The sequence below is a fragment of the Dendrobates tinctorius genome, unplaced genomic scaffold, assembly GCF_039654945.1.
Source record: "Dendrobates tinctorius isolate UK_male_01 unplaced genomic scaffold, ASM3965494v1 ptg000070l, whole genome shotgun sequence".
Lineage (NCBI taxonomy): Eukaryota > Metazoa > Chordata > Amphibia > Anura > Dendrobatidae > Dendrobates > Dendrobates tinctorius.
In genome coordinates, this window is record NW_027361738.1 from 100,073,262 (window position 1) to 100,083,714 (window position 10,453).

The 10,453-nt window shown below is 51.7% G+C and overlaps 1 protein-coding gene across 11 annotated transcripts in view; it reads right to left on the reverse strand.

The window, feature by feature from the left end:
* Positions 1 to 8,917, reverse strand: part of MAP4 (microtubule associated protein 4) — an 83,436-nt gene extending 74,519 nt beyond the window's left edge. For 3 of the 11 annotated variants that reach the window (XM_073582235.1, XM_073582228.1, XM_073582231.1), the window contains exon 1: positions 8,555 to 8,915. The gene's annotated coding sequence lies outside the window, so the exon portion shown is untranslated. Of the gene's footprint in view, positions 1 to 3,705; positions 3,801 to 8,554 lie in introns of those variants that run through there. The other 8 variants (XM_073582234.1, XM_073582230.1, XM_073582225.1 and 5 more) reach the window with 5 other exon arrangements.
* Positions 8,918 to 10,453: the final 1,536 nt, after the last annotated feature.

A 10,453-nucleotide genomic window follows, 5' to 3' on the forward strand; every position in this document is an offset into this window, starting at 1 on the left:
CGCTTTCGTAGACCTCATTGTTGTGATCTATTTAGACATTTGCTTGCTCGTCAGTTCAGCCTCAAAAATCGACATTTCCATTCAGTAATAGTAAGCAGAGGAAGACGTGCAGGGTGGATCTTATGCATACGTAAGGCCGGACACAAGACTGGTCATCTGGTAATGCTATCATTCCATTACTCTCCTCAGTGTCTCAAGCCATTTTTCTCCCAGTCACTAGTCCCATTGAGTGGATGAGCATAGCCGTCACCACAGGGGGTCTCACAACCAGTCCCAGGTGAGGGGGCTTGGCCTTAGGAAAATACCTCCACCAAGGCACACTTAGCTTTGTATTGGGGGGGGGGGCTGCTTAGAGTATTTAGGACATTGACGAAGGAATGGAGGGGTTATTTCTGACTTGAGATATATCCAGATACACGTGCTATGGTCGTGGTATCTGTCATCTGAAAGAACATAGGCTGTGACTACACACTATACTGCCAGGCGATAGAAAAGTTGTAGGCCAACCAAAATTTTGGAGACAGTGTGTATCGCTTAATACAGTGGGCAATGGAACTACCAATCCTGGGTTAGGATCTTGTAGACTGGGGGGGGGGCGGCAACGCCTTTTTACCAACTACCCGGAGTTGCTGTAAGACCATGGACGCAAGGAAAAAAAAAAAAAAAAGAAAAAAAATAAATTTTGCATTCTTCACCTGACTAGGTGATTATTACAATCCACAATCTCAAATCCTCACACCTACCAAAAGGGGTCCAATGGCTACCGTGAACAGGGGACTTGAGCCCACAAACCTCATTGATGCCTTTATGGACTGCAATTTCTCATGTGTGAAATCAATGTACTGATTATAATAAGAAAAATTTGAGAGCGGCGCCCACAACAGAAAGCGGGGGTGGGGGTCAGAGCGCGCAGAGTAAGGCAGCTTTCTGCCCACATCCTGAACATTGTTTGTGCACTTTAGAAATTGATTTAATTCCACACAATATTCCTAAAAAGAAGCTGGAGTGACCAAAGCATGGGCAGGAAGTGTTGGCATGGGCCCGATATCTGCAGCTCCTCACCTCCTGCTGCTAATAACTCAGCCTGGTACTGATACACGTTTTCATCATTGCCCTGATCGCACCCCCTGCACCCAGTTCCCACATTTCCCCAGGACCCGCATTAAAGAAAAAGGATTACAGAGCTACTGCTGCCCTGCAGCTTCCAGGCCGGCCGAGCGTGCAACGTTATCCCTCCTCCGTATTCGGCTCCTCTGATGTCATGTCACAGCTATCTCCTCCTGACCACCGCTGTACCCTGCCAATAGCCGCCCCATCCCAGACAGAATGAACAGAAGGCGGCCGGCCACGCCTGGAGCTGGAAGCCATGTGTCATCAGCAACAAAGAGGAGTCCTGCGCCAGAGCCGACCTGTGCAGCAGGAACACGACAAACGTCACATGGAAAGTGATGGGAGATCGGGCCGTCTACAGGTGGCATAAGGTGTGGAAAGCACCTATTACAGAATCTATGGCGCTTTGTGGCCCAGCACTTTGCAAGAACAAAAAGAAAAAGAAAACCTCTTTCCTATTTTACCCAAAATACCCGGTGTGTAACGTTCACAGAAAGCAAATGTGCTGCAGATTTCCGACACGCTGCAAAGAAAACAATATATAAATGTACAGTCATGGCCAAAAGTATTGACACCCCTGCAATTCTGTCAGATAATACTCAGTTTCTTCCTGAAAATGATTGCAAACACAAATTCTTTGGTATTATTATCTTCATTTAATTTGTCTTAAATGAAAAAACACAAAAAGAATTGTCCTAAAGCCAAATTGGATATAATTCCACACCAAACATAACAAAGAGGGTGGACAAAAGTATTGGCACTGTTTGAAAAATCATGTGATGCTTCTCTAATTTATGTAATTAACAGCACCTGTAACTTACCTGTGGCACCTAACAGGTGTTGGCAATAACTAAATCACACTTGCAGCCAGTTAACATGGATTAAAGTTGACTCAACCTTTGTCCTGTGTCCTTGTGTGTACCACATTGAGCATGGAGAAAAGAAAGAAGACCAAAGAACTGTCTGAGGACTTGAGAAACCAAATTGTGAGGAAGCATGAGCAATTTCAAGGCTACAAGTCCATCTCCAAAGACCTGAATGTTCCTGTGTCTACCGTGCACAGTGTCATCAAGAAGTTTAAAGCCCATGGCACTGTGGCTAACCTCCCTAGATGTGGCCGGAAAAGAAAAATTGACAAGAGATTTCAATGCAAGATTGTGCGGATGTTGGATAAAGAACCTCCACTAACATCCAAACAAGTTCAAGCTGCCCTGCAGTCCGAGGGTACAACGGTGTCAACCCGTACAATCCGTCGGCATCTGAATGAAAAGGGACTGTATGGTAGGAGACCCAGGAAGACTCCATTTCTTACCCCGAGACATAAAAAAGCCAGGCTGGAGTTTGCCAAAACTTACCTGAAAAAGCCTAAAACATTTTGGAAGAATGTTCTCTGGTCAGATGAGACAAAAGTAGAGCTTTTAGGGAAAAAGCATCAACATAGAGTTTACAGGAGAAAAAAGAGGCATTCAAAGAAAAGTACACGGTCCCTACAGTCAAACATGGCGGAGGTTCCCTGATGTTTTGGGGTTGCTTTGCTGCCTCTGGCACTGGACTGCTTGACCGTGTGCATGGCATTATGAAGTCTGAAGACTACCAACAAATTTTGCAGCATAATGTAGGGCCCAGTGTGAGAAAGCTGGGTCTCCCTCAGAGGTCATGGGTCTTCCAGCAGGACAATGACCCAAAACACACTTCAAAAAGCACTAGAAAATGGTTTGAGAGAAAGCACTGGAGACATCTAAGGTGGCCAGCAATGAGTCCAGACCTGAATCCCATAGAACACCTGTGGAGAGATCTAAAAATGGCAGTTTGGAGAAGGCACCCTTCAAATATCAGGGACCTGGAGTAGTTTGCCAAAGAAGAATGGTCTAAAATTCCAGCAGAGCATTGTAAGAAACTCATTGATGGTTACCGGAAGCGGTTGGTCGCAGTTATTTTGGCTAAAGGTTGTGCAACCAAGTATTAGGCTGAGGGTGCCAATACTTTTGTCCGGCCCATTTTTGGAGTTTTGTGTGAAATGATCAATGTTTTGCTTTTTGCTTCATTCTCTTTTGTGTTTTTTCATTTAAGACAAATTAAATGAAGATAATAATACCAAAGAATTTGTGTTTGCAATCATTTTCAGGAAGAAACTGAATCTTATCTGACAGAATTGCAGGGGTGTCAATACTTTTGGCCATGACTGTATCCACGGTGCAGATTTCCAATCCACTTTGCAGCAGCTTTTTACTGTGAGGAGCAACATTAAACCTGCCATAAAAATGCACAATTTGGATGAGATTTTGCTGTGGATTTTCTGCGCCAAAAAATAATAAAAAAAAAAAAATAAAATTCCGCTTCAGTCCCGTGTAAAGAGATCCTAGAACAGTCACACCGTCATCGCATGAGGCAGTGATATCCTTCAGAGCTGCAGGGTGCCGACCACGATGACAACCATTAATAGTCAGGAGTCCAGGGTCACGACCAGCTCTCCCACACACGGAAGTCGGATATACCTGTAGAGCCAATAGTCTATGCAACAGGCGGTTCAGGATGAACAAGGCATCACAGCCAAGCTGGAAGAATATAAAGAGGCAAGATAAATGCATTACGTACCAGACAGGAGGAAATAACCAAGGCGGCAATGTTCGCGGCCTCCTGGAGCAGATCCAGTGCTGGATTACAGGGTTTGCATCGATTTTATGCTTCTGCCCATATTACACATCACAATCAACTATTAATAACCACAGCTCATTAAAAATGGATGTCTGCACTGAGGATACCGGCGGCTGATGAAGGCGTAGAGCCGCCTCGCTGCTGGTCTCTCCAGATAATTAGGCACACAATGCCGGCACCATATTAGCGACAGGTCGTATACAGACGCCACCGAGCGATGAGAGGGAAAAGGACTGTCCATGGGCCAATAAGAGCAAACAACTGTCACCCCAGGTTACAATAAAAGGAATCATCACAGGAGGACAACTGTGAAACAAGGGGCAGCTGCTAGGACCCAAGATATTACATGGCACCTACATGAATGAAGGATCGACCCCAGTGGTCTATAGATGCACCACACTCCGGCTGACCCCATCTAATTGAACAGATTCAGCAGTCCCTTCATTCTCAGGAATAGTGAGGTCCCACAGGTCAGACCCCCACCAATCAAGGGGATGGGAAGTCCAACAGCTACCGCATCAATTTGAGATTTTTCAAAAGAGAAAATCGACACCGTAAACCGTCAAGCACGCCGATGTGAAATCCTTGTTACGCTGCAGACGTCACCGCAGATTTCACCATCTGCGATGCAAAATGTACAGAAATGCTGACAATTTTGCAAAAAGATCAATAGCAATTATTTTTAATTTTTTGGCTACAGCAGATTTCGATTTTGCACAGTGAAAAGGTCCCATAAGAGGAAGGAAACGATTGTCGGGGAAGAAAAGGAGCCGACACGACCGACGATCCTTTTGCTCTCTATGAGAACACCAGAGATGTCTGGCAACGACTCTCAGAGAATAAGAGGGTTCGGCAGAGCAAGAGCTCCCGTGTATGCGAGAGTCGGCCGAGATTACTGCCCAAGACCGCTTATCTAAAGTGTATGGGGGGGGGGGGATTTACGCTCATCACATCACAGGGTGGCAATATCCGCACACGAGCATTGTGATCTCCAGAGACACTTATGTGGGGTCGGCTCGATGTTAGTTCCCTATTTAGGAAGTGCAGCTCTTCCCCCCCCCCCCCCCCCTCATTCTGCATCGCTAAACTATTTTTCTAACCAAAGAAATTAACTTTTCCTTATGCCGGAGCTGCGAAACAGCAAGAGGAGAAGGAGAGGGTACAAGGATGGCACACGCCAAGTGTGGAAATGGCAGCCTTTAACTACTTCACACCCAGCAACCAGACAACCCAATACGGCACATGCAATCAGTACCGATCCACAACTTGCAGACGTAGGAAACCTGTGTACCGCCACACGGTGCCCCTGTGCAGGACTACATTACTTCCCAAAAACAAAATGGAGGAAAATAAATGGCAGAACGCAGAATTTGATGCTACATGCCACAAGGCTGTAAATGAATGAAGTCAGAGGTGCGGTATGATCGTATGGATTTCTATGCAGCTGATGCACCAGTGTACACGAGGCCTCGGGCTGCACTCAGGACAAGTTTTCCTGCATTACACCTGTCTGACGGGATGTGAATCAGCTCCTGGCACCAAACACAGGGCTCCTGTAAAGCGCTGCACTGGCAGTGAGCGTGCATCCTCGTGCACGTGGCCATATATGTGGCATGAATCAGTAATATAAGGTGTGAGCAGAGCAGCACCCTCACAGCCCAACGTACACCCACGCAGCATGGTATCTACCTATAGGCTGCAAGAAAAGATTTTTCTTCCAATATTATACAGAGGTTTTTTATCCCCGTTTGTGGGGAAAAACCTGCACATTATTCAAGTATTGGTGGAGTAGTATTGAGTGAAGCACACAAACCTTAACTCCTCATAAAGTAGTGTCAATGAGCGGCTGCACAGAGCACAAGCTCATGGCTGCAGCCTGTGCACACACTAGTCACAGGTCTAGGGATGGCAGCAGGATTGGCAGCCGCCTGTCCTCGTGTGCCCCTGCAGCGGCCAGGATCAAGATTCCCCGTAAGGTGCTTATAAAGCCTGTCACGGCAGACACATGATGAGTATGATGGGCGGATCTGACCGAGCAACAGCTCAACTTCATCTCCATATCACTACTTAAATAAGGTCATAGCAATGGGGGCGTCTGGCAGTGAGACCCCCACTGACCCCCGGAGATTACGTTGCTCTAATACACTTTTAATTATGTAAAAATGTCTACAATCATCCAGTTGTTTGGCAGCTGAATGTTGGGCGGTCACCAGGTGAACGCCACAACCTTGTGTGCAGTTGCATCTCTGTACACTTCGTATCAGATCAGGCAGGCATGTGTGCGGACAACCCCTTTAAGGGTCACACTCTTACTCCCACCTAGAATAAAAACACAGCTGATCCTCTGGCGGGCCGGCAGTAAAGCTGACCGGACTAGTGGCAGCTTGTTATAGACCAGCAGCCGCTGGGTAGAAATGGTCGTCATTCAGCTCTGTAACACGCTCAAGCGGCCATTTTTCTCAAACGTAGATTTTTCTGTAAATGTAACAAGACAGACGAGCACAAGACACTATCAGAGCGGCCGACTGCGCTAAGGGCTAATAAACTGCACCCAGACCGCAGCCAGCCCTGCACCGGAGCGCGGCACGGCCCTCTGCAGCCACGACACCTCAGCACAGGTGACACATTACAAATCTGAGGATCAGATCCAACGAACTTTGCTCCTTCAACCCGAGCTGCGCAGGTAAACAGCCACTGACACACGGTAATAGACAGCACACCGTCTACATTCCTCCATAACACTCCTAAATACTCTGCTGTGCTGGACGCCGTGCCCACACTGGCTCCACGCCGCCGCCTGTAAAGGACGCCGTGCCCACGCCGCCGCCTGTAAAGGACGCCGTGCCCACGCCGCCGCCTGTAAAGGACGCCGTGCCCACGCCGCCGCCTGTAAAGGACGCCGTGCCCACACCGGCTCCACGCCGCCGCCTGTAAAGGACGCCGTGCCCACACCAGCTCCACGCCGTCGCCTGTAAAGGACGCCGTGCCCACACCAGCTCCACGCCGTCGCCTGTAAAGGACGCCGTGCCCACACCATCACTGCCTGTATACTACACTGTGCTCACTCCATCACCTTTATACCACTGTCAGCCCTCATTTATGATTTAGGTCAATATATGTTACACTGTAGTATGTATGATCCGGTGATCTTCTACATTCCCAGTCTTCAATATCCCCCCCCCCCGCTTTGGGGGGGTTTTGTGTCCCCACCCTGTTTTTTAATGTTTTTCTATATTGTATGTATATTTTCAATAAAGATTATTATTGCATTAAGTGACTTGAATTGCTTCTGTATCTTCTGGCGACATTACCATGTACACTGCCCCGTGTGCACACACCACCACATCACACTCTGCTGCCCCTCCATGTATACGCCACTACTCCACAGCTACTGTCAGCACACAGCGCTGCCTCCAGGCTCCACGACTTGCATGTGGCCCACTGTATATGGGTCTGCAGATGACGCACCCTCCGCCCATGCCCCACTCCCTGTCTTATACATGACTAGTGCAGTACACAGGCATTACACAGGGAACAGCACAGACGCTCAGCAGTGCACAGGTCACATACAGGGCGAGATGGAGGAGTACACGGCCTTGTACACTGCATTCGACAAAGTGGGTCTGCTAGCGCACCCTCCCCCATTACAGGACACCACTGCCAACCCACAAGAACGGCTGCGAAACTCAGAGAATGAGGTGTAAATAGAGTGGAGGCCTCAAGACCCTGGAGAAAGAAACCAAGAGTCACAGCCCCCCAGGACCAGTATGGAGGGGGGAGCAATCACAGCCCCCCCAGGGCCAGTATAGAGGGGGGAGGGGAGAAGTCACAGCCCCCCCCCCCAGGGCCAGTATAGAGGGGGGAGGGGAGAAGTCACAGCCCCCCCCCCCCCAGGGCCAGTATAGAGGGGGGAGGGGAGAAGTCACAGCCCCCCCCCCCCAGGGCCAGTATAGAGGGGGGAGGGGAGAAGTCACAGCCCCCCCCCCCAGGGCCAGTATAGAGGGGGGAGGGGAGAAGTCACAGCCCCCCCCCCCCAGGGCCAGTATAGAGGGGGGAGGGGAGAAGTCACAGCCCCCCCCCCCCAGGGCCAGTATAGAGGGGGGAGGGGAGAAGTCACAGCCCCCCCCCCCAGGGCCAGTATAGAGGGGGGAGGGGAGAAGTCACAGCCCCCCCCCCCCCCCCCCCCCCAGGGCCAGTATAGAGGGGGGAGGGGAGAAGTCACAGCCCCCCCCCCCCCCCCCCCCAGGGCCAGTATAGAGGGGAGGGGAGAAGTCACAGCCCCCCCCCCCCCCCCCAGGGCCAGTATAGAGGGGGGAGGGGAGAAGTCACAGCCCCCCCCCCCCCCCCCAGGGCCAGTATAGAGGGGGGAGGGGAGAAGTCACAGCCCCCCCCCCCCCCCCCAGGGCCAGTATAGAGGGGGGAGGGGAGAAGTCACAGCCCCCCCCCCCCAGGGCCAGTATAGAGGGGGGAGGGGAGAAGTCACAGCCCCCCCCCCCCCCCCCCCCAGGGTTAGTATACAGGGGGAGGCAGTCACAGCCCCCCCAGGACCAGTATAGAGGGAGGGGGAGCAGTCCCAGCCCACCAGGCCCAGTAAAGAGGGGGGGAGCAGTCACTGCCCCCCAGGACCAGCACAGAGGGGGAGCAGTCACTGCCCCCCAGGACCAGCACAGAGGGGGGGGGAGCAGTCAGTCACACCACCTCCGCTGCCCGGTGGGTGCAGTCGGTCAGGGTGAAGCATGGACGGTGGGTGCAGTGAGGAGGACGGACACAGTCTCTCTCGGACACTTACCAGCGACACCGGCGCCTGTCTCCTCCGCACGGACAGTCTCAGGGATAAATCTCGGCTCCTCACACCCGGCCGCCACCGTTAGAGCCCGCAGAAGCCTCCAGAGACCGGCCGCTCCCCCTCACTGAGGCCGGTGACAGACAGCCAGGCCAGCCAATCCCAAGTAATGATGGAGCCAGAGCCGGGCGGGCCAGCCAATGGAATGGCACAAGGCAGCCGAAGGGCGGGACCAGGAGCTGCACAGCGTCTGAGGAACAGCCAATAAGATAGGTTGAAATCCTCCCTTTGCCGCAGCTGGCAGAGAGGCGGGACTTACCCAGGCAGGCGGATAACGGACAGGCGGCCCTAGCCAATAAGCAGGGCGTATGAAGTCAGTGGCGCGGCGGAGTGATATCCGGCACCTATAAATAGTGCGTCAGCGCGAGCGGTGACATAGTGGAATGTGTAGTTTTGCGGCATTGGACGTAATGCGATTCCTGGAGCACCGCCCCGGCTGCCGCTGTTACTTCATACACATCATTTGGCCTAATCCAGTCAGCGAGTTATTAGCCAATCAGGATCAAGGTGGAGTCGTGAATGACAGGAAAATGCGTCATGGTTAGCCAATAGGATGACGAGAAAAGGGCGTGGCTGGCGGAGCCGAGATTTCCCGCTGGATTTCTGTCAGGGCCAGGGCAGTGTCTGTGACACACTGTCACCTTCCCGGGCGGCTCCGGGGCGGCGGTCTGTGAGCAGCGGACGTGTACTAGTGAGCCGATAACAATGTCTGGGGGAAATGTGGGCGACGCCACGAGCTCCGGACAAATACTGCGAGAAAAGCTTCCAAAATAATAAATGGCGGCATAGTTACTTATACAGGTCGTCAGGGTCGCGGCGGTGCTGTATATGGCGGATAGTTATACAGGTCGTTAGGGTCGCGGTGGTGCTGTATACGGCGGATAGTTATACAGGACGTTAGGGTCGCGGCGGTGCTGTATATGGCGGATAGTTATACAGGTCGTCAGGGTCGCGGCGGTGCTGTATACGGCGGATAGTTATACAGGTCGTTAGGGTCGCGGTGGTGCTGTATACGGCGGATAGTTATACAGGTCGTTAGGGTCGCGGCGGTGCTGTATACGGCGGATAGTTATACAGGTCGTTAGGGTCGCGGCGGTGCTGTATATGGCGGATAGTTACTTATACAGGTCGTCAGGGTCGCGGCGGTGCTGTATATGGCGGATAGTTATACAGGTCGTCAGGGTCGCGGCGGTGCTGTATACGGCGGATAGTTATACAGGTCGTTAGGGTCGCGGCGGTGCTGTATACGTCGGATAGTTATACAGGTCGTTAGGGTCGCGGCGGTGCTGTATATGGCGGATAGTTACTTATACAGGTCGTCAGGGTCGCGGTGGTGCTGTATACGGCGGATAGTTATACAGGTCGTTAGGGTCGCGGCGGTGCTGTATACGTCGGATAGTTATACAGGTTGTCAGGGTCGCGGTGGTGCTGTATACGGCGGATAGTTATACAGGTCGTTAGGGTCGCGGCGGTGCTGTATATGGCGGATAGTTATACAGGTCGTTAGGGTCTCGGCGGTGCTGTATATGGCGGATAGTTATACAGGTCGTTAGGGTCGCGGCGGTGCTGTATATGGCGGATAGTTATACAGGTCGTTAGGGTCGCGGCGGTGCTGTATATGGCGGATAGTTATACAGGTCGTTAGGGTCGCGGCGGTGCTGTATATGGCGGATAGTTACACAGGTCGTTAGGGTCGCGGTGGTGCTGTATATGGCGGATAGTTATACAGGTCGTTAGGGTCGAGGCGGTGCTGTATATGGCGGATAGTTATACAGGTCGTTAGGGTCGAGGCGGTGCTGTATATGGCGGATAGTTATACAGGTCGTTAGGGTCGCGGCGGTGCTG